Below are 23,720 nucleotides of genomic sequence, written 5' to 3'. Positions count from 1 at the left end.
GGCCATGCAGGGTCCTCTGGCCACTGCATCCTTGTCCTGTCTCTGTCTCCATCATGAGCCCCTCAGAACAGGGCTGGGCATTTTGAGAGGCTCCCCAGCTCCTGGTACACCCCTGTGAGGGACCGGGTCACCCCATCCCACCAGGATGAGAGGCAGCCGGAGCTGGGGCCTACTCCTCCACCCTGACCCGTGTCCCTGTAGCACCTGGCCCCCGTTTCCTACGCGGGGGCCCGGAACCTGCCAGGGGTCAGAAGTCCTGCAAGAAGACGCTGAGCAAGATGCAAATGAAGGGGAAGAGAGCAGGCCTTCCAGAGCTGAGGCTGCAGACCCACACAGAAGCAACACAGCCCCGTCCTCCGTACCCCTCCTCAGACACCCCCTCCTCAGACATCCTCCTGTATCCTCTGCAGCACCCCCCAACCCCCACACACCAGGCCCAAGACTCCCAGAACATCCTGATGACACACTTAGCCAGCAGCATGCAAGCCTGCCCCCTGGTGACCATCACCTCCAACTACAGGGCCGACCCAACATCGCCATGAGGTCCAGAGGTCTGATCCTCATCTCTCCATACAACACATATACATGACACACGGGACATACGCACAGGACACACATATAACACACAGGACACCTACACAGGACACACGCACAGGACACACACAGCGTGGAGGCGGGGCCCAGGGGAAGGCCTCAGCCTCATCTCATTTGGAGCAGGAGAGCGGGAGGAAAGCTCCACAGAACACAGGGTAGAACCCCCAAAGCGTTAGCTGTGGCGGGGCAGGGGCAGAGGGAGAGCTTCTCCTTTCTGTGGGGGGCTGGGGCAGGTACCTCCAAGCTCCCCATCTGAGTCACTGGCTGCGCATGCGCGAATCTAAGTCTGCAGGTGCACCTCGTTCCTGCCCTCTGACCCACAGAGGGGACACATGCCCAGACATGACCAGGGACAGACAGGGGCTGGGGACACAGCAGAGCAAATGGCTTAGAACTTCCTGTATGATGGAATCAGCTTCCGGTGGTGGCAGCAGCGGCGGCCACTGGAGCTGGGTCTCCCGTGGCTAAGCCCAGAGGCTTGAGAGCCGGGTCGTGACCCCTGTGTCCCTTTCCCTCCACACTCACACACCCTGGAAAGAGGGGGGGCTGGGGATGCTGGTCTCAGAGAACCTGGTATTCTAACAGGGGCCTGCCTCCCTGTTAGAACAGGAGGTGGCCGATTAGTCACCCTTTGAATGACCTCTTAATCCCCTAAAGCTAGGGAGAGGCTGGAATCTGTGTGTGTGGGGAGGCGGGGGGGGGGGGGGGGGGGGGGGGGGGGGACACAGATCTCACTCTGTGCTATATCACCAAGCAGCAGGGCAGGATACCAGCCTGATTCTTTTTGGAAGACAGAATAAACAAGGCCAGAGAAGAGATTAGGTCTCTGTCCCCCTCCTCTCCCCCCTCTCCCCTATCCCATTCAAAACAGTTGGGCTAGCAAGGTTGGAAATACAGAAATCCACAGATGGCAAATGGGAAATCAGTGGCAGGTTGTAATCTCCTCGTCTCCACGGAAGAGTGAAACTTTGTCCTTTAGAAGTATAGGATTAAAGGAGAGATTCATCTCCCATCCCGCCAGGCTGGAGGTCATCCACGGGAGTCCTGTTCCTGGGGGGACAGCAAGGCCAGTTTCAGTGAAGCATTAATTCTCCCCCAGGGAGTGACAAGGTGAATGCTGGGGTCCCTGCTGCCTCTGTGGATCCCCGGAGCCAGGAGGGGAGCACTGGGCCATGGGCAGGCCAGAGCAGCCACAGCCTGGGCCATGGGCAGGCCAGAGCAGCCACAGCCTGGCCTTTCTGTGCTGCCCACCGAGGCTTGGAGGCGCACCTTCCCATTTATAGCCCTGTTGAAGATGGTTAACCTGGTGAGGTACAGGTAGCTCACGCCTGTAATCCCAGCTACCTAGGAGGCTGAGATTTGAGGACTGCCATTTGAAGCTAGCTGGGGCAGGAAAGTCCTTCAGACTCTGATCTCTAATTAACTGGCAAAAAGCCCCGGAAGTGGAGCTGTGGTTCAAGTGGTAGAGCACCAGCTCTGAATGAAAAAAGCTAAAGGATCATGCCCAGGTCCTGAGTTCAAGCCCCAGTACTAGCGCATTCATGTGCACACACACACACACACACACAGGCACACACATGCACATGCATGCACACAATTAACCTTCACAAGAGCTGCCAAGTGCCACTGCTCCTTTTAGGATCACAAACCTAAGAGGAATGAAAGTTATAACCTCATATAACAGAGGAGAAAGCCAAGCTCCCTTCCTCCACCCCTGGGAGGTAAGTGGCAGAGCCAGGATTTGATCCCCGCACACCTGCACACACGCTGCGCCCTGGGCAGTGTCTTGTGAAAGGGCAGCACACAACTGGGCTCTTCCTAGCGTCTGAGGAGGCTCTACCCACCGGTCCTTCCCAAACTAGAAGTACCCCAGGGCAAGCTCTCAAGTAGCTCTTGGCCCAAGATGGTGCCTTGGACCCAGCCAATCCAAAAACAACAGCAGAAAGAGAATTCCACTGCCTGCTGTGAGGAGGAGAAGATCCAGAGAAGGCTAAGATAGCCCACACCTACCATCCTAGCTTCTTGGAGGCAGAGACTGGAGGATCGCAGTTCGAGGCCAGCTCAGACATCTGAGTTCTCAAGGCCATGAGAACTTTGTCTTGAGATCAAGTTGGTGCAAGCCCATCATTCTAGCAACAGAGACTCGAGGGTTTGGCAGATTGAAGTCTAGGCTGGCCCGGGCCTAAAGTGAGATCCTATCTTCAAAATAATCAAGGCACAAAAGGGCTGGCAAGAGAGGCTCAAGTGGCAGAACGTCTGCCTCACAAGATTGAGGCCCTGAGTTCAAGCTCCAGCACTGCCGTAATTAGTAACATCAGTTCTAGTTAGTTCTCTCTTGGGGATGGCACACAGCCCTCCCGTGATGTGTCAGTCAGCATATCGTAGCCCCTGAGAGAAAGCAACACCAGCAAAGCCATATCATGGTCAGCGAGGATGGAGCAGTGTGACTGATCAGCAGTATCCACCATGGATTGGTTATGTCTGCCGTGGGCAGAGACATGGATGGCAGTATGTATGATGGCATGGAGTTGGTTTTAATCAGCTCCGTTGTGTGGTATTTAAGACCCACGAGGGCCCCGGCTCCTGCTTCCCCTCTGCCAGCCTCCAGCCTGGGATGCCCCAGTCGCATGCCAGCTGCAAAGGTTCTCTGACCACAGGTGTAAAGACAGTGTCCTAGGATCTTGCTTCAGAGTTGTCCTCAAAGTTCTTCCAACTGTACTCTGCAGGGGACCCTGTGTGTCCTGTGGCACTCTGTCCTGCCTCGGCTTCCCCTGGCTCACATGTGTCAGCGTTCACCACTTCTGTGCTAGTCACTTGATTAATATATTTATGTATGTATTCATTTATGTACTTTTGTGCCAGTCCTGGGGCTTGAACTCAGGGCTTGGGTACTCGGTGTACCTTTAGCTTCTCACTCAAGGTTGGCATTTTATTGCTTTAGCCACAGCTCTGCTTCTGGCTTTTTGGTGGTTAATTTGGAGTCTCCTGGACTTTCCTGTCTGGGCTGGCTTGGAACCTCAATCTGTATTTCACAGGGGTGTTGTATACAACAGTGTCTGGCTTGTACTCAGAGCTCCATCAATGCTAGCACGGGCTCCCTCGGGCAGCCCTAAGGGCGCAACATGCCCTGCCATCAGCTGCTGCTGTTTTCTTCTCTGATCTCCTCCCTCCCCAGAAAGGACCCAACCAATCACCTGGGAGATGAGAGATCACCTGAGGGATCAGCTGGGAGGAGATAAAGGATCACCTGGGAATCTTCAGCTGCCGGAACTTGGGGCTCAAATGGTGAAGAAACAGGAAGTTCTGTCCACCTCCAAGTTTGCTGGTGGAATGAAGGCAGGCAGGAAGAACATGCCCTAATCCTCTTCCCAGAGGACATGTGCAGGAGAGACAACTAGTCACCCCAGGGCCTCGTTCTAGTCTTTCCCTCTGCCCCACAACACACGTAACACACATATACCCACACCACCCACTGCACACCACATACACAACACACACCCAAGATACATACATGTGCATAAAACACATGTACACTACATAACACACACACACACAAACACAAGGCCTGACAGGGTGCAAGTCTGAGCGCCCTCTGTGAGGGATCATTGCTCACAGTGCCCTCCGTACCCCTCCATCCTTCCTTCTCCTCCTCCCCCTCCTTCCTCTTCTTTCCCCCTCCCCTTCCCCAGCATCAGCATCAAAGATTCATCAAAGCGGAGCCCAGCCAAGCCTGCGCTTCCTCCACATGAAAAATTCAGTGGGAAATGCAGGAACTCAGCAAAGTGGGATGAAGGGAGGGCGGAGACAGGGAGGATGGGAGCTGCGTCTCAGTGTGGCTCCCCTGGGCCCTCCTGGCCCCTGCCTCGCTCAGGGCACAGCATGGCGAGGAGATGCATTTCCACAGACAGAGGCGCTGAGCCAGGAACGGTGCTGGCTGCTCTCCCATGCAGTCCTGTCCTGGCCAGTTCTGTTCCATCCCCGGGCCTGGGTGCTACCCAGGCTCCAACATTCAGTGGACACATCTAGTGGCCTATCTTTGTGTGCTGGGCCTGGAGCTTGAACTCAGGGCCCCAGGCACTGTCCCTGAGCTTTGTGGTTCAAGGCTGGTGCTCCACCACTTGAGCCACACTTCCACTTGCAGCATTTTGGGGATTCGTTGGAGATAAGAGTCTCAAGGAGTTTCCTGCCCAGGCTAGCTTCAAAACTTGATCCTCAGACCTCAGCCTCCTGAGTAGCAGGAATCACAACTTTCTTATTATCACATGGCTCTGGCCTCTTGAACAGGAATGCCAAAGTCCCTGTATGGATGTTAAGATGGAAGGAGACCAGGTCTGCCAGGCCTGGGAGGGACAGGGTGGGGCGGGGCGGGGCGGGACAGGGCTAGACCACAGGAAGACCAGGCTGCGGGATCTCCACACACCTAGCAGACTTCTGCAGGCATCTGGTTCCCTCAAATTAAAAGAGATCAAGTGTCTACAGTGAGCATAAATTATGTTAGGAAAAGAAGAAAGAAGCTAAGCATGGCTTTTATCTTTAAAAGAAAAAAAGAAAGAAAGAAGTAGGCACAGGATTTGGGGAGGCCAGTGGAGAAAAGCAAGAGGAAGAAAATTCCAGGTTGCACAAAAGGACACGAATCCACCTCCACCCCCCTCCCCCAGCCCTCCATGCTTTAGCTAAGAGTCCCAGTGACCCCTGGGGTGGGCAGCCCTGACCCACCTCCCTGCACTGGACCCTTTCTCAGCCATGACCCCCACATTCCCTGCCTGGTGGTTTGCAGGACCTGAGCTCCAGTCCTCCAGATCGCAAGGAGCACCTTCAAATTCATTCGACACAACGCCGGCTCCGACAGTTTCTTGCCACCAGGTCACAGGCCACAGGGAACAGGGGTCACCCCCATCCAATCTCATCTCAATCCTGGACTACAGCCAGCATCCTCACCCTCAACCACAGCTGCAAGCCAGCTGGAATTCTCACACAACTTCGCCGAAAGCTTAGGAGAGATATATGTACACACCACGGACGTTAATGCACCACCACCACTAGAAACTTCTAGGCTTCAGGCTTAGTGGCTAAAATCTGACCTCATTTGGGGGGGATGCAGTTTTGTGGTCTGAGCAAATAAGAAGTGTGGGGTCAGCCCCCCGGTGCTTTGACCCTCCTCAATGGCTTCCTTTGGCTTTTTTGAGTTCATCATTTTTCAGATAGGGTCTCACGACATTTTTCCCCCTCCTGGGTCATCCCGGATGGTGACCCTTTCTACAGAGCAAGCTGAGATGGCAGACATTCACCACCATGCCTGGCTGGTTCTTTGAGATGAGGATCTCATGAACTTTTTTCCCCAGGCTGACTTTGAACTGTGATTCTCCCCCATCTCAGCAGACATTGCAGGAGTGAGCCCTCCCACACCCAGCCCACATGTTCCTCTGGGTCTGTTCCTATTGGGTGGCAGAATCCTAGTTGTATCTGTCACCAGACTCTGGAGCATTTCATCCCTAGTGTCTGCCATCTTGCCTTCCTATCCGCTTCGTTAAGCCTTTCTTCTGTGTCAGAATTTAAATTTCATTGAAGCTCTAGGGTGTCAATTCCCAGCTGGCAGTTTACCAACTTACTTCCTATATGGGAAGGTCCTGGGATTCCATTTTCAGCTCTGCAGTCTAACCCACTGCTAGGAATCTTCTGTGCCAGGGGTGGGAAGGGTATGTGTTACGGCGGGACAACGAAGAATCTCCTGGGTTGAGAGCATCTCTCTTCGGGTTGGGTCCTGTCTTATTTTGGTGACCAGCACATTGGCACCTGCTGTTCCTTGTTTACATCTCTCTGAAGAGTGTGGAGCTTTGCTGGGCACCCATGGCTCACGCCTGTCATCCTAGCTACTCCAGAGGCTGAGATCTGAGGATGGCAGTTCAAAGCCAGCCTGAGCAAGAAAGCCCCTGAGACGCTTATCTCCAACGAACCACCAGAAAACTGGCAGTAGTGTTGTTGGCTCAAAGTGGTAGAGCACTCGCCTTGAGCAAAAGAGTTCAGGGACAGCGTCCAGGCCCTAAGTTCAAGCCCCAGATCGGCACACACTAAAAGAGTCTAGAATGTGAGTCTGCATGGATGGGGTGCGGGAGCCCCTAGAGTCTTCCCACCACCGCTGACCCCTGTTTGTTTTTGCTGGGAAGTGCTGGCTGTGGCTGAGAGGCGTTATTTCTCTCTGTTCCTTCAGCCTGAGGGACAGGCGCTGGATGCGGGCTGTAGACTGGCCAGGGCAGCCGCCATGTGTCTAGCTTTGGACTGCCAGCACCCAGTTTCTGCTCCTGCAGGTATAACACCACGTGATCATAAACAACCTCAGAGCCCTTCTTCCCTTCCACAAGCCCACGACATCCTGATGAAAATGACTGTCTCTGGAGTCTCACGGTTGGCTCTTGGGTGGACACAATACCAATACCTTAGCTGATCTAAAGGGGAAAGGAGCCATGTTTGCACTGGGCACCTCTCTTAATCCCTGATGGCCATGTGGGTGCTGACCCGGTCAGTCCTGCTTACTGCTGAAGACACTGGCATGCTCTGGAGGCCAATGTGCGCAGGGGGCACTGGTGCAGGGCGAGGCAGAGCCGGTGTCAGGACCCAGAGGCTCCCTTCCCCTCCACCAGCCTTCCTGGCATCTCCCCCTCACGACTTGGCACCTCTGCACCGAATGTCCCTATGATCTTCATGCCAAATCCAGTTCTCTTTTGGAACAACCAGGACAGCTCCTCTTCCCTTTGTTCCTTTTCTTCCTTCTTATTAAATGTATTAAATGCACAGAAAACTCACTGCTCATGTTATTCCGTCTATCCGCACGGTCTTTGGCCTTTGGCACGGTCTATTTCCCCAACGTTTTCATTGTTCTGAAGGAAACACATACTGGACAGGCACTGAATGCCCCCCACCCCACTCCCTACAGCTAAAAGCCCCCTTCCAGCCTCTATGGAACAAGAGACAGGTGTCTCACTGCCTGGAACTACTGCCTGGAACTGCGTGGAACTACTCATGAGTGGACTTCACCACGTGGCTTTGTTTTGGTCTGTCTGGACTTGGGTGAGTACTGTGCTCAGCACCAACTATCCCACCACTGAGCAGGTTGGGTTGGGTGTGGCCAGTGAAGCCTGGGAGGGGCGTGGCTAGAGAGGGAAGGGGCGTGGCCCAGTGGGCTGAGTTGGGAGGGATTAGGAGGGGCGTGGTCAGAAACACCCGTACCCATACTATTAATCCAGCTCCTAGCATCCCAGAAGATCCTGAGGAAGAAAAGATAACAGATAATGGGAAATTTGCATTTCAATTCCCAAAATACAAATTAAACCAAAGTTGTCATCCAAAAAGAAAGAGAGAGATGAAAATGAGGATGGAGGTGATCTACACTCCTGGAAGAGAAGAGGCTAAAAAGAGTGAATTGAGCACAACGTTTAAAGGGGTTTAAAAGGCACTAATGCCGACTAATGCAGTTAATGAAGGTTAAAAAATAATAAGTGACTGCTCAATTAGCATTTTCAACTAGAGGAACAATTTCTGTACCTTTCCTCTTTGCATAGCCAGGAGGATTCTTCTTGTGAAGAGACAGCCTCGATTATTCTAAAAGGAGGAAGAGATTAAAAATAGATTTATGATAATTGCTTCATCCGTAATAGCAACAATTTATTTCTTTGCTCCCCTAACCCAGCCCCATAAGACAGGGCACATTCTGCTGCCCCCAATAAATCTCTGAGTGAAGGCTGGGGGTGAACTTGGTTAAAAAAAAAAAAAAAAACACTTAAAGTCCAGGTTTTGGCTTTCGGTTGGATTCTTTTCTTCCTCAAGGTGCTAGCGAATGCTGAGTTTCGATCTCATCTCCAAATGTTGCTGTTGTATAGTAACATACATGCAATAAATAGCCAAGCAATCATTCCACCTCAATGGTACCACCAGTCAGATGGATTCATCATCATCATCATCATCATCATCATCATCATCACCATCATCATCATCATCATCATGCCAGTCTCCTGAGACTTAAACTCAAGGCCTGGGCGCTGTCCCTGAGCTTTTTCACTCAAAGGTGGTACTCTACCACTTGAGCCATAGCTCTACTTCTAACTTTTTGCTGGTGCATTAGAGAAAAGAGTCTCTTAGATTTACCTGCCTAGGGGCTGGCTTTTTTCTTGGGGGGGAGGGGTCTGGTCGTGGGGTCTGAACTCTGGGCCTGGGCACTGTCCCTCAGCTCTTCAGCTCAAGGCTAGCACTCTACCACTTGAGCCACAGCGCCACTTCCGGCTTTTTTCTTTTTGCTTATGGGGTGCTGAGGAATCGAACCCAGGGCCTCAGGCATGCAAAGCAAGCACTCTACCACTGAGCCACCTTCCCAGCCCCGGGGCTGGCTTTGAACTACCAACCTTAGATCTCAGCCTCTTGAGTAGCTAGGATTCCAGGCTTGAATCTCTGGTGCCCCGGCTTTAGTTCAGAGTTCTCATGCAGAGACCCTAGCCCCATCCCTGGAACACAGAACACCCTGGACACATCCTGATCTCTCCACCCCACCCCTCACCTCCACCATTTGAGATAGCTGAACTGAATCCCATGCTCTCTGCATGACTCCGGCAGTCAGGGATCTGAGTCAAGCCCTTGCCTCTAGGGCATCCATCCAGCTCACAAAGAGAAAGCCTCCGCTTTGCCCAGGATTTTACCAGACAAACTCAGGTGCCATCTCCTCTTTGGGACCAAGAATGCTGGAGGCTGAAGAGACCTCTGTGAATGAATAGAGTGGTTCTCTTATCTCATCCCTGCTGGGAAGATAAGGCCATCTTTGGGGAAATCTCACATCTGCCTGCACAAGTTCCTGCTCTTGGGCATCACTGACCCAATCTGAGGGCTGGGTATCCAGTTCAGAACGAGCACCCACCTGGCCGTGGGCATTAGAAGATGACAATCCCTCGGCACCACCCCACTGCAGGGCGCAGATGCTTGGAGAAGATATCTGGCTAGGGCTGCAGGGGTCAGCACGCTGCCTGACCTTCTTCTCTGCCTCCCAGGCTGAGCTGGGAAGCCCACACTTTAGGTTAAGGCCCGGCATCCTTTCTGGGCCCCTTTAATAAAGCCCAGACAGCAACCAGGCCCCCCAGGGGAGATGTGGGGTGCTGGCAGCCAGTCAGAACACGGGCAGGGCTGCCGGAAGTCAGCGCTGGGAGTCAAGTGGACTCTTTCTGCACCCCTCACATATTCGAGTCACCTAAACAGCTCCCTGCCCATGTCTCTACAGGAAGAGAGAGGGGTTCAACCACTGGCTTCTGCTTTTAGCAACCTCAAAGGCTCACTGCATGGCCCCCAGGGAACCGGCAGCTCTATGGAGCCCTGATATTTATTGTTACCCAGAGTTGTTTCATTCCGAGGCTGCTGGACAAATCCTTTTCTTATGCCCACTCTTTGTCCCCTCCTTTGTAGGAAGGACCCTGGTCTGTCCCCAGGGGCAGGGTTTACAGGCCACATGTGCATCCTTTGTCTCTGGCCTAGCCTATCTGTCCTGCTTAAAAACAACAAAGGAGCCGGGTATCTGTGGCTCACACCTGCCATCCTAGCTACTCAGGAGGCTGAGATCTGAGGATCACAGTTCAAAGCCAGCCTGGTCAGGAAAGTCTGTGAGACTCTTATCTCCAATGGACCACCAGGAAACTAGAAGTGGTGCTGTAACTCAAGTGGTAGAGCCCTCGCCTTGAGCTGAAAAGCTGAGGGCAGTGCCCAGGCCCAGAGTTCAAGCCCCGTGGCCAACAAAATAAATAAATAAATAAATAGCAAAGGCACAGGTGCCCCTCTGTGCCTTGTGCCAGCCACTCACGAAGCCGAGCTCTGAAGATCACGGTTTGAAGCCAGCCCAGGGGGGAACGTCTGTGTGAGACTCTTATCTCCAAGTAACGATCAAAAATCTGGAAGTAGAGCCGTGACTGGAGCGAAATAGCTAAGGGACAAGCTTCAAGTTCAAGCCCCAGAAATGGCCCAGACAACAACAATACTCATAATTAAAGCAAGGGAGCCCAATGTTCTGATTAGAAAATTTCTAGTGAATATTTCCCTCACATTCCATTGTGGAGGAGGCAGGCGGGACTCGAACCCCCAAGCCCAATGATAGACACTGAGAACACTGGGTTTATGGGGGAGGGGGAGCCCTAAGTCAACATCACCACACCAGACCAGCTGAAGCGGGGGGGGGGGGTACGGACAGGGGAGGGAGAAACAGACATGTTCCTAAGTCTCACTGCAAGCATCCAGGACATACAGATAGAGCCATTTCTGACCCCAAGAATGGACAGCACCAGGGTTGCGATCTGATGTTACTCCTTGAATCCCAGCCCAGCTTTGCTGTGTCTCAGCCATCACTGGCCTGAGATCCTGGTCCCTCCAGGGAGGGGTAGGCACGGGACAGGCTCCCGAGTCGCCGATGGTCACCATTTGGTGTGCAGTGTTACTGGCAGGAGCGGGGCACTGGGCCAGAGGGCTGCTCAAGGTAGATCAGGGCCAACTAGTAGCAGTTAGGGCCAGTCAAGACAGCAATGTCTGTGCCAACATCTCAAGACCACAACAGCCTAGTACTTTATTAATTTGTTTGCTTGGTCTGTTGGCAGTACTGGGATTTGAACTCAGGGCCTTGAGTTTGTCAGGCAGGTGCAATACCACTTGAGCCACGGGATCCTCCTATTTGTAACTCCTCAGAAGCTAGGATTAGATGTGTGAACCGCTGTACCCAGTCCTGTTGCTGGCTTCTTAGCCACAGAAGGCACAAAGTGACAGTTCAGGTCTTAATAAACACAACATAGAGCATTTATCCTACTTTTAACCAATGGCGGCAGTGATGTTAAGAAGGTATCTGTGGCTTCTTAGCCAGGATGATTGTCAGTATAAAAAGGCAGGCAGGGCATGGGGTTAGAATTATGCATTGATTCATTAAACAAATATTCATCCAACTCCTCTTCTGGGTAAATACCTGCTCTGGGCATTGGGGAGTCCACGGTGGCCAAGTCTGGGCCCCACCTGAGGATCTGAGTACAGACAGTCACCCCGCAGTCACAGCCGTGCATGATCTGCATGTACACGCAAGGAATTGGGAATGGGGAAACCCCCAGGAGTGGGGGTCCATGGTCTCACGGACAGCCACGCCAGGCATAGGTGAGCACCATGGCCTGGCCCAGCAGGTGTGACTTTGATTCGGGACAGAATGAAGAAGGTGAGCTGGTGCCCACTCATGGAAGGCCAGGCCAGGGTGCTCTGCATTTGCTTCTATGCTTTGGGAGCCAGTGAGTACCGGATGGGGAGGGGAAGAGGGGGCGAACTCAGGCAGGAAACTAAGGAGAAGCACAAACTACAGAGAAGACTGGAGATGGGGAGGCTGAGCCACACCATCTATCTGGAGGTGACTGCAATGTGTGTGTGTGTGTGTGTGTGTGTGTGTGTGTGTGTGTGTGTGTGCACATACTTGCATGTGCACACATATGTGTGTACAGATATGTGTATCAATCTACAGACAACCTTATCCATCAACGTGATTTACCTCACCACAGAATTTTCTGCCCAGTCCCCACGGAACACATGCTGTCTTCAATCAGGCACCAAGTAAAGGGATTTAGCAGAACTGGCTGGTAGCTCTGGGAATGGCAGGATCCTGGCAGTACCCGGATGAGGCCAGGGTGACAGTAGCCAGGGAAAGGGGGAGGAAAGCTGGGAGCTAGACAGCCCCTCCCCTGGTTGGCCACTGTGAGTTGGCACTTAAGCTCTAAGCGGGACCCCCGTGATGTCACAGGGCGTGACCCACCCACCCAAGGCCAGAGGCTGAATGGCTGTCTAGCAGCAGCTGGGTGAACCAGGAGAGGCTCTGAGCTACCTAGAGTGGCCACTCCTGGGCCAAAGGCAGCCCTGGGAGGTCCAGGCTGCCAGCATTGTTTCCTGGGTCCAGCTTTGCTCCCCAGGAGCCACCGACACAGGATGGGCCCAGGGCATGGCAGGTGGGGGCTAGAGGGAGACGCTGTAGCCCAGGTTCTACCACTTATTGGCTGTATGACCTTGGCCTTGGCCTGTGTGATCTTGGCCATGTCCCTTGGTCTGTAGGAGAAAAAGCACCTTGAGGGTAATGCCCCTGGAAGGGATCGACCTGGCCGGGGGGGGGGGGGGGGGGGGGAGGGGGAGGTAGGGAGGAGGAAGAGGGAGGTTGAAGTCTGTGGTCTCCTCTCTGAGGGTCACATGAGGTAATGCAGGCCCTACCCCCCATACACCTGCCCTTGGCCATGGCTCTCTCTCTCTTTCCTCGTAGTCTGGCTGCATACTAGTTCACACGATGGATACAAGCTGTCCGAGTCGCTCAGGATGGCTGGAGTAAACAACAACAACAACAAAAAAGAGGCAATTAAATGTTTTCTTAATTGCTGGATGGCAAGAGGTTAATGAGTTACTATAAAAACCAGTCCTTGCCATCTGGTGACTGTCACCAAAGCCCACATGCAGAGACAGAGAGAGAGCACGAGAGAGCCCAATTTGCAAGGCAGAATGTCTGGTTCAGTCCAGCAAGGGGGTGACCGTGGGGTGAGGGACTGAGACTAGGGCCCAGGATGTATCCCTGCCAATCCCCAGGCCTCCCCTAGCTACAAGAAGTTCCCAGATCACACAAGAGCAGACAGGTACTGAATGACCCTTTTCTCCGGGATCTCACAGCCACAGTGCCCCACACAGCCAGGAAGAAAAGGAGGAAAACACCAGATGGAAGGAGAAGCAGGCCAAGGCAGAGGGAGGGACAGACAGACAGACAGAGGCAGGACTCCCAGCCCCTGCTGAGAAGAGCCCCAAGCCAGCTGGACAGAGGGCTACAATTCTCTAGATCAGAGACAGCAAAGATACTGAGGGCTGGGCTTTGTTCCGTGCAGACAGGTCGCTGCTTATATTCTGCAGCTGCAGGGAGCTATCAAGAGAAAAGGCCTTTCTCCCGGCCTTCACTGTGAAAACACATACATACCTGCATGCACACACATTAGAACGCACACATGTATCCACACCCATGTACACACATGCATAAATGCATGTGTAAATGCATACACACATCCACACATGCGCATGTGCCTAAGAATGTGTACACATGCATACACATATAAACACAATATGCACTCATAAACACAGTGTGAGTACACACAAACATACACACATGCATACAGAAGCGTGCATACATATGTGATCTTAAAAACTCAACCCGTACTCTCGAAGATCCTTCTCCTCCCGCCACCCCATGCACAGCCACGTGCTTCCCGCCTCCCTCCTCAGCCCACCCCACGGGTGCCACTTCCAGTCCCAGCCTGGCGGGAAGCAGAGTGTTCTCATTTCCAAGTCTCTGATCTCTGTTCCTCATTTGCTCCTCTGACCTGAACCTCTGACTTAAGCTGGCTTGGACCGGGCAGATCTGGGGTCCAGTCTCAATTCTTTTAACTTCATTGCTGGAGCTTGGCTGAGTTCAGATTCATCCTCTGAAGAGTAAGCATGACCATGGAACACATCTTCAGGAGCTGACTGAGAAATCACGCAAGTATTTGTCTAGGGCATGTTCGACACATGTGCCCAGGCCTGTCCTGCAAGCCTCTTGGTTTTTCCCTCATCCTCCTTCCCCCTCCCCAGCCTCTTATTTCCCAAGTACACAAGACCCACATGTGCTTTATCTTGTGGCAGTCTAACCTGGGTCACATTTGCCGGCCACAGTTCTCCAAGGCCCTGGGAGACAGAAAGGGCCGTGGCCTGGCAGCTGGCACTGAAGTGATTGGCAATTTGAGTCGTCAGCTGAGATCTCGGGAGAGTGTGTGAAGTCTTATGACAGACGCTGAGAATTGGACCTGACTTTCATCCCTGCCTCCACTCTGCTTGGCTCCCAGCTATTAGAGATGGGGGGATGCATGGGGACCCCCAATCTCCCCTGAGCCCAGCACTTTGTCATCTGCCAGAGCTGTGTCTCTACCACATTTGTCCTCTGTGTTTGGAACATGTGGGGTTGATGACTTAGAAACCGCACTACGGAGAGAACATGAGGGGACCAGGGGAGAAATTGAGGTGAACAGAGCAGAAGGTTCCTGATTCCACAATGGAGGATGTGGGCAGGCCAGGCAAAGCCACGCTTTCTTTCTGCCTTCCTTCCTTGCTTACAGCCGTTTTGTTTTTTTCTCTTGCAGGCGGGGGAGGTAAGTATTGAGATTTGAACTCAGCCTCATGCTTGCTAGGCAGGCTCTGGACTGCTTGACCCATGCCATCAGTCCTTTTTTGCTCTGGTTATTTGTGAGATAGTATGTTGTTATTGCTTTTGCCTGTGATACTCCTATGTATGCTTCCCACATAGCTGGATGACAGCCTCAAGTTACCACAGCCGGCTGAAAAACCACGGACCCCACAGTGGAAGTCGACCACTTGTTTTCAGTCGTTTTAAAACCTCTGACTGAAAGAATTTATTGACTGGTAAGCAGTCGCCGAGCCATGTTTCCCAGCTAGGATTTGCGTTCCTCGTGTGAACCGGACCTCTTTTCCCAGGGTGTGATTCAAGCAGATGAGGCCACTTTTATTCCTTTCAAGTAGGCGTGAGTAACAAAACAAGCAAAATGAAAATCAGCGCAGGAGGCTAGCTTTGTTCCCTCAACTTCTCCACCTTTGTGAAGGAAAACAAAACAAGGAAACCTGCTCCCACAGCCTGTGGCCCCCAAATTCACCTTCCTGGATTGGTTAGATCACAAACACACAAATGCACAACATATTCATTGGCGTCTACGCTGGTTCCTAACCAGGCAACTTCCTGCAGCTTGAGATTTTGTCACTTGACCTTTAACCCTTACCAGTGGCTCCTTTCTCAGATGATGTGTGACCTTGTGCAGATTAACAACCTCTCTCTGTGTCTCTTCTGTGACCTTAATATGTCAAGGATTTTTTTTTGTAGCTTCTGGCTTAGAAATGGCTTAGACATGTTTTTCAACCCTGAGATAGACAGATAGATGATAGATAGATGGTAGATAGATAGATAAATGGTAGATAGATAAATGCATAGATAGCCAGTAGATAGATAGATGATTGATACATAGATGATAGATATAAGATACATGGATGATAGATGACATATGGATCAATAGATAGAAGACAGATAGATGACAGAATGAGAGATACATAGGTACATGGATGATAGATAGATTATAGATATTGATCGAAAATAGTTGGTAGAGACATGTGATACATAGAAGGCAGATAATAGATACAGATACAGACATAAGTAGATGATGGATGATTGATGGATAGGAAGGTAGGGAACAGGTAGACAAACAGACCTATGTAGAGATAGATTTAGACATGGTCTCATTGATACATGCACAGTGCACAGATCATCTGAACTGGCTACTGAGCATGCTGTGAAGGTGGCACCTAATTTTGTCCTCTAGCCTGGCCATGGTGACCTTGGCCTCTATGGGCCTCACCGGCAAGTAGGGAGGAAAGCCTGGGAAGAGAACGGCACCTCACCGCATCCCACGGCACCCTGGCCTTCCCTCAGTGTCACTCACTGGCCCCAGAGACTGGAGGTGTTGCTGAGGCTCAGAGCATGGCAGAGCGAGGCCACGGGACCTTGGATGGATGTGGCCACAAGCCAAGGAAGCTGGAGATGCCCCACCCTGGAGATGGCACAGCCCTGCAGATCTCTCCACCTGTAAGACACTGGATGTCTGGGCTGTGAGACTGTATGAGGGGAAAGTGGCCATTGTTTGTGTCTGTGGTCTTTTGTTACAGTGGCTTCAGGGAGTTCACACGGCTCTGGGTAGGGGAAGAAGGCAGAGGTAGTGGCAGCTCCCGAAGCTGCCCGGGCATCGTCAAGGGCCCTGAAGAGTCTCCGTTTTTGGATCTGAGGACTCCTGCAATGCAAACAGAATTTGGGAAAGGCACATGTGGCCTGGCTGTGCCGAAATGCATTGAAGGCCTCGGGGCCTCCGGAGGCAGCAAGGCCTGGAGCAGTTGAAAGCCAGGCCCCCGGGATTAGCAGCGGGAAGAAGAGTAAAGGCACCAGCATCACAGCCATTTCAAAGGCAGAATTGATGGAGCTCAGAGACGAAGGGAAAATCTCTTCCAGCTGTTACAGCAACTGCTAACAGCAGGGCTCGGTCGAGGGCAGACATTTCTAAGTCTTTGTAACAATAGCGGGAGAGTTGGAGCTCTCCTGGGACCAGGCAAGGACTGAGCCGCGGCAGGAATTAAGGCAGCAGCTAGTACAGGAACACGCTGCCTGGCTGAGGCGGACATGGCTGCCCTGGCTTCGCTCACACCTGTCAGCCCAGCTTCTCCGAGGCTGAGATCTGAGGATCTCAGTTCAAAGCCAGCCCAGGGAAGAAAGTCTGTGAGACTCTTAGCTCCAAGTAACTGGCAAAATAAAAGCTGGGAGTGGTGCTGTGTGGCTCAAGTGCCAACCTTGAGGGGAAAAAAAATGCTAAGGGACAATGCTCCAGACCCCAGGACTGGTACCAGAGGAAAAAAAATAAGGCTAAGACCATTTATTTTTTCTAGCCCACTTCTGGGTTCCCTCTTGTTAAGCTTTCCAAGAGCTAGATTTGTGGTGCAAGGGAATGAAGAAGGAGAGCGAAGTAACAGAACAGCAAAGGACCGGCCCAATGCGTGCAGATTCTTCACATCTGCCATCTTGCTGGGACATCAACCAGGTTCAGATGGGGGCTAGGGATCCGCCATAGCCCTGCCCACGAGCCTGGATTTCTTCTCTTTTATTTCCTTGTGCCAATCCTGGGGCTTGAGCTCAGGGCCTTGGCACTGTCCATGAGGTTTTGGGGTGTTTTGTTGTTGTTGTTGTTGTTTTTCCTCAAGACTCATACTCTATCCCTTGAACTACAGCTTCACACTGGCTTTTTGGTGGTTCTTTGGGGAAGAGTGTCACAGACTTTCCAAGTCTGGCTTCAAACTCAGATCCTCAAATCTCAGCCTCCTGAGTAGTTGGGATTACGGGTATGAGCCACTTGAATGGCTCTAACTCTGCCATTCAAGGTTAGTCTCCTTCCTCTCCATGCTGACTTGTTTCTCTTCCTTCCTGATATGCTGGCCCCACAATCTCACACACACACACACACACACACACACACACACACACACACACACACACCACACACACACACACACACACACACACACACACACACACACATATACACACCTCAAAAGAAATAATTAAATCCAAACCAGAAAAGTCTCTACCCGCTGTCAGAACCAGCAGGCAATTCTCCTGAGAATCTGTCCGGCACCAATGAGCATCCAGAACCACCGCGTTGTTTCAATTAGGGCTGTAAGGGCTGTGGTTTGGGGGGCTTGGGGGGCTCAGGGATCCGCGCCGGGTTCTGGAGAGGAGCGCCGACCTCTCTCTGTTCCTAGCTAATATGTCAATAACCTCTTAAATGGAACAGTTATGTGTCTGGGATTTTATTGTCATCTAGATCCATCCCTTTTTGGTTGGATTTAGCTTTTTTTCTTTTCTTTTTTTTTTCCCTTTTCTCTTTAAATCTAAAGTTGATTGCCTCTCTCATTATCAAAGCCACTGCCATCTGTTTCTACTTTCTGAAGGGCTGGAGCAGAGAATGGAGTGGAAATATGTTTTTACTTGAGGTTTTAGGATATCCTCCCTCTCCACCAACCCCCTCTTGGCAGGGGGGGGGGGTTGGGTGGGAGGCATTGGAGATTGTTCTAGTTTCAATGTTGTCAAGGCAATGCAAGCTTCCAGCCATGGGTGGCCAGGCTGGGCCATTTGAAACTAATTTACAGCTTCATCTGAGGGCTATCGTCACTTTGAATTAATTAGCCAGTGTGCACCACAAAATTATCTCACAGGGGAGGGAAGAGGCGGGGGATGGGTAGGCCAGGCCTAAGCCTTAAGAAATGGCTCCACAAGCTTTTCCATGCCCACCTGGGACTCAAAAGCTTTTCTTTACCTTTCTGTCTACCCACCCATGATGCACAATCTATGAAAAATTCAGTATGTTGTTGTTGTTGTTGTTGGTGGTGGTGGTGGTGGTGGTGGTGGGGTGTGTGTGTGTGTGTGTGTGTGTGTGTGTGTGTGTGTGTGTGTGTGTGTGTGTGTGTGTGTGTGTGTGTGCTGGTCCTAGGGCTTGAACCCAGGGCCTAGGTGCTATCCCTTGGCTTTTGCTCAAGGCTGGTACTCTACCACTCAGGCCTAGCTCCACGTCTGGGTTTCTGGTGGTTCATTGGAGATAAGAGTCCCACAGACTTTCTTACCCAGACTGGCTTTGAACCTTGATCCTCAGATCTCACCCTCCTGAGTCGCTAGGATGACAGGCGTAAGCCATCGGCGTCCAGCATGAACTTGGGACTCAATGCTCTTTTTTTCTTTTTTTGCTTGAGGCTGGAGCCACAGCTCCAATTCTGTATGCTTGTTTTGGTCACATCAGAATTCTTGAAATCAGGCCAAGGCCGCCATGAGAAACAGAGGTGAGAAGATCTGCCTCTGGCTGATGGGTGGGGACGTGGGTATCTCTGAATGAATGCTATAGCTGCGATGCCAGGGGTAGGGTGCCCGGGTACCACCTTACCTGCACTCTGAACACCTCCTTTCTGGGGAGGCCATTTGTTCCTCGTGTACTGTGGCTGCAAAGCAGGGCTCTGTCCATTCTTGGGTCATCCTCCAGGCTCAGAGAGGTCAAGTGGTTTGCACTGGAGCAATGAGAGCTGAAGTGAGGAGAATGAGGTCTGGCCCACAGAACATTCTCAATCACACCCCAGCTGTCCCCAGACTCAGAGAAGCTGGCCCCCCCCTCCACCCCGATGACTGATATCTACCATAGAATGACGTCATCTACCATAGGCACTGAAACGACGCCACAGGACGCCACGGCAAGTGGTTGGCAAAGAGAGAGGCGGGAGGATCAGGTTTGATTGGATGGGAAGGGAGAAACAGGGCTAGCTGCCGTAGTCCCTAGGGAGAAGTGACAGTAGCTGGGCTGAAGGAGTGACCGTCAGCAGCATCAGGAAGCACAGCTATAGAGTGAGAGTCTTGTGATACACAAACCCGGGCTCACCATAGAGGGCCACTGAGATTCTGGGGACCTAGGGGAGGCGTGGGTAGGGGAGTAACATGCCAGTCGTGTGTGTGTGTGTGTGTGTGTGTGTGTGTGTGTGTGTGTGTGTGTGTGGAGGAGGGAGGATCCTGTGGAGCTTCCAAAAGGCTTCCAGAACAATCCAGAAGCATGCAAACCTGGGGGCGTCTGTGTCCTCCAAAGATGAACCGAACTCTGGGCACAGTGCTGTCATCGGGCAGCCCCAAGGAGGAGGGGAGGGGAGAATATGACCAAAGGCAGAAGTGCACATGTACATATACACACATGCGCGTGCACACGCATACACACACACACACACACACACACACACACACACACAGGCCTCCAGGGGCCCCTATCTGTGGAGAGAATGAAGAGGTTAGGTGCCGAGTGGAAAGACAGGGCCTAAGGGACCAGATCAAAGGCCCTCCCCCTCCCCGACTGTCCTGTCACGGATGGGAAGTCTGTTGCTGACAGGTGAGCTCAGCAGGTAGGGTACATGTGTTTTGCATGTGTTTTACATGTGTTTTGCACATGTTCTGGAGGAATAGAGTGTGCACAGCATTCTCTCCAAAGCACAGAACACCAGCTTGGAGTTTAAAATAGGTGGTTTGAGGTAACTCTAGGGAAAGCCCTTCTTTATATTTTCATGGTGTGTGTGTGTGTGTGTGTGTGTGTGTGTGTGTGTGTGTATGTGTGTGTGTGTGCGGGGTATGCACATACACCCACCAATCCTAGGTCATGAACTCAGGGCCTGGACGCTGTCCTTGAGCTTTTTAACTGAAGGTTAATGCTCTACCACTTGAGCCACACCCCCACCTCTGGCTTTTTGCTGGTTCATTGGAGATAAGAGTCTTACAGACGTTCCTGCCCAGGCTGGCTTTGAGCTTTGATCCTCAGATCTCGTCTCCTGCGTAGCTAGTGTCAGCCACTAGTGCTCAGTTCATATTACTTTTCACTGACATAACTAACTCCCCTTGGCTGTAGACACTTACCCAACCCACAAGGACGGGCTGTCATTGGCTAGCTCCTGCTCCGTGTCCCTCCTCTACCTTGAGGACTAGTTGTCATTGGCCAGTTCCTGCCCCGGCCCCTCCCCCACCCAGCAAGCTGCCTAACCTTGGGGCTTCAAGGCCCCCTGTGCTTCTGTCTGCGGCTTTCTCAACCACATTATATTAAAATGTAATTCCTTGTTCTTCCTGTTCCAATTAGTTGTCTGTCTCCCCCTCTAGTTGTGAGCTCCTTGAGGGCTGGTTTATTCATCTCCAAATAACCCAGATGGCTCCTGGGACCTCCCAGCCCACTTAGCTCTAGTTAAAATGAGCCTTGTGGCAGACACGGCTAATTGCCTATCCAATAGCCATGTTCCAAGTCTCCCTTAATAATACAACCCCAATTTTTGTGCAGGGCAGCAATAAACCCAGAAATATAGTCGCCTTCCTGGGCTATTCTGTGGTTCCCAGTGGTCACGTGGCCCGCCCCAGGCAGGCAGGGGTCACCGGGTGGAATTCCGAGGAAAGCTTTTCAAAAGAGGCCAGATTTGTTCATCTGATCATTTCTCTCTCCATTTCCTGGAGAGCACTGCGCAGCCATTGTACAGCCAACAGGACAGAAAATCTATGGCGGAGTGCCTCCACTCCCTGGCCGGGCCTCTTGCTTGTTTAAACCCATCTTTGGAGGTGTTTCTACCACTTGCCACCAAATAACAATCATCACTGACGAAACCTCATGTCTGAATCCCACATCGGGGTCCAAAGCTCTCCATCTAGACAACCCCAGGTCACAGCGAGCCCTCATCTCCTTGTCTTGTGGTCAGCACTCACAGAAGACGTCATAAGGAAGTCAAGCAAATAGGGTTTACGGTAAAGACACAGACACAGGCCCCAAGTAGACTAAAGAGTGATGAGCTTTGTTCTTAGAGGCGCTGTCTTGGCACCCCAACCCCCATTCTTGTCTCTTCCTAATGGTTTGGATCTGAAATGTTCTCCCAAATCTCCTGAGACTACTTTTCCTTAAATTCTCTGGTGCAGGTTTTTCCGTCCCTTTAAGCAGATGGTGTGTATGCTGGAGACCCACGTGAGATCCACATGAGGGCCAGAAACAACCCGCAGCCCGCCAGCCCCAGGCTGCAACCTCAGAAACCAGGAACTGAACTCATCCTTCCTCCACCATCCAGCTGCTTTCTCCCCATTGTCAGAGGTGCAAAACGCAGGGAAGAAGAGACACAGAACAACAAAACCTAGTGATGAAGCAGTGTCCTTACCAAGACCTTTGCTGTGACCCTACTTACCTGACACACGTAAGCAAATGCTGGTAAGAATACCAGACACTCTCCAAGTTCCCTTCTCTACGGGTGCAGAGCTGCTGTCTGGGGCAGTCTCTGCTAAGTCCGATTTCCCCTACAAGTCCAATCTATCTATCTATCTATCTATCTATCTATCTATCTATCTATCTATCTATCTATCTATCTATCTATCTATCTATCTATCTATCAATCTATCTATCTATCTCTCTATCTACCTACCTACCCAGTCTGCCTGACTGTTATCTAGCTATCCATCATTTAGCTATCCATATATCTGCCTATCATCTCTCTAGCTATCTGCTGTCTACCTACCATCGGTTTCTCTGCCAATCTGTCAATCATCTATCTGCCCATTATCTATGATCCATTAATTATCTATCTAACCTAATTATCTATGTGTTTATCATCTGTCTGTCTTGTCTACCAATCTATCCATCTATTATCTATCCACTGTCTATTTTAATTTAGTTATCTGTCCATCCACCATCTATATATCATTTATGATATATCATCTTTTTATCTACCAATCCATCAATCATCTATCTGTCTATTATCTGCCACCTATCTGTCTAATCTAGTTACCGTTTCAATCATTATCTATCTGCCAATCTCTGTCAGTCATCTGCCTGTCATCTCTCTGCCTATCTATCTATCCTCTATCAGTCTGTTTATTCTCTGTCTCTCTCTGCCCATTGATCTAGGCATCCAACTATCTATTGCTGGGCATACAGCCCCAAGCTGAGTATTGCCCTACCACTGAACTACACCCAGCTCTCTTTCTCCGGAGACCTGAGCACTCTGCTCTCCCAGGCTCTGCCTTTAGCCACCTTTTAACTCTCCAGTGACCTGGAAAGCTCAGCATGCGTTCTCAGTGGGCTGCAGCCAGCTAGTCAGCCAGACAGGAGGGGAGCCCGGAAGGCCAGCAGGAAACCCGCAGGGCTCAGCCATCAAGGTGGATCTTGAATCCAGTTTAATCAAAGTCGGGCCAGAGCCTAGACAGCCCAGAGCCCAGAGCTCAGCATCTGCTGTGGGTTTTCTCCCTCAGACACCAGACGCCCCCATTCCTTCTTACTCACAGTGAAAAGAGAAAGCCCTCCACGAGTGTGCAGTGAAATGAATCTGCAATTAATTTTTAAATACGCTGAAAATCCCATCACAGCGCTGTTCCTGGGCGACTGATAGGCAGAGGCGTCTGGAGATGGATGCACCCCAAAGATTCTGAAACTCACGATAGAATCCCCGCAGGAGCCTAAAGCCTACCTTCAGTTTTTCTCAAATCTACATCTTTTTTAAAAGTTGAGGAATAAGAATATGCCAGCTTTTAAGACATTATTAGCTGTTCATCTGTTAACCTCCCCCGCTCCCCCAAAAAGCAATCTCTCTCCTCAGAAGAGAGATTAACCTATTTCCCTTTCCATTTCTTCAAGTTGCCTCTCGCTTAAGTCAAATCACTGGAAATTCCACCTCCCAAGGAGCAAGTGGATCTTTTCTCAGGGCTCTGGGTCTGCATGGTGAATCACCAGCCAGTCCAGACACCCCGGTGCAGGCTCCAGATGGAGCAGCCTCGGGCTCAGCCTCAGCCTTTCTCTAACTGGCCTCTAGAATGGCTCCAGCTCCGTTTCCCGCGCCCGCCCCCCCCCCCACCTCACCAGGCCTCCCCTGTCTGATCCCAGGCCAAACTGTGCTCAGGCTCGGTGGCCCAGACAGACAAAGGCCTGCTACAACAAGAACCCGAA

General features: G+C 51.6%; 1 long non-coding RNA gene across 3 annotated transcripts in view; it reads right to left on the bottom strand.

Annotated features, from left to right (window-relative positions):
* Nucleotides 1-1,564: 1,564 nt before the first annotated feature.
* Nucleotides 1,565-23,720, bottom strand: part of LOC138841817 (uncharacterized) — a 26,318-nt gene continuing 4,162 nt past the window's right edge. The window contains exons 3-5 of one of the 3 annotated variants that reach the window (XR_011376505.1): nt 19,176-19,296; nt 8,134-8,190; nt 1,565-1,644 (exon numbers count right to left, since the gene is read on the bottom strand). This is a non-coding gene — a long non-coding RNA (uncharacterized lncRNA). Of the gene's footprint in view, nt 1,645-8,133; nt 8,191-12,853; nt 12,944-15,134; nt 16,488-19,175; nt 19,297-23,720 lie in introns of those variants that run through there. The other 2 variants (XR_011376507.1, XR_011376506.1) reach the window with 2 other exon arrangements.

This window comes from Dipodomys merriami, unplaced genomic scaffold (assembly GCF_024711535.1).
Source record: "Dipodomys merriami isolate MVZ:Mamm:240054 unplaced genomic scaffold, mDipMer1.0.p SCAF_33, whole genome shotgun sequence".
NCBI lineage: Eukaryota > Metazoa > Chordata > Mammalia > Rodentia > Heteromyidae > Dipodomys > Dipodomys merriami.
Note: the sequence above shows the minus strand (reverse complement) of the source record. Positions and strands in the feature narration are given on the sequence as shown.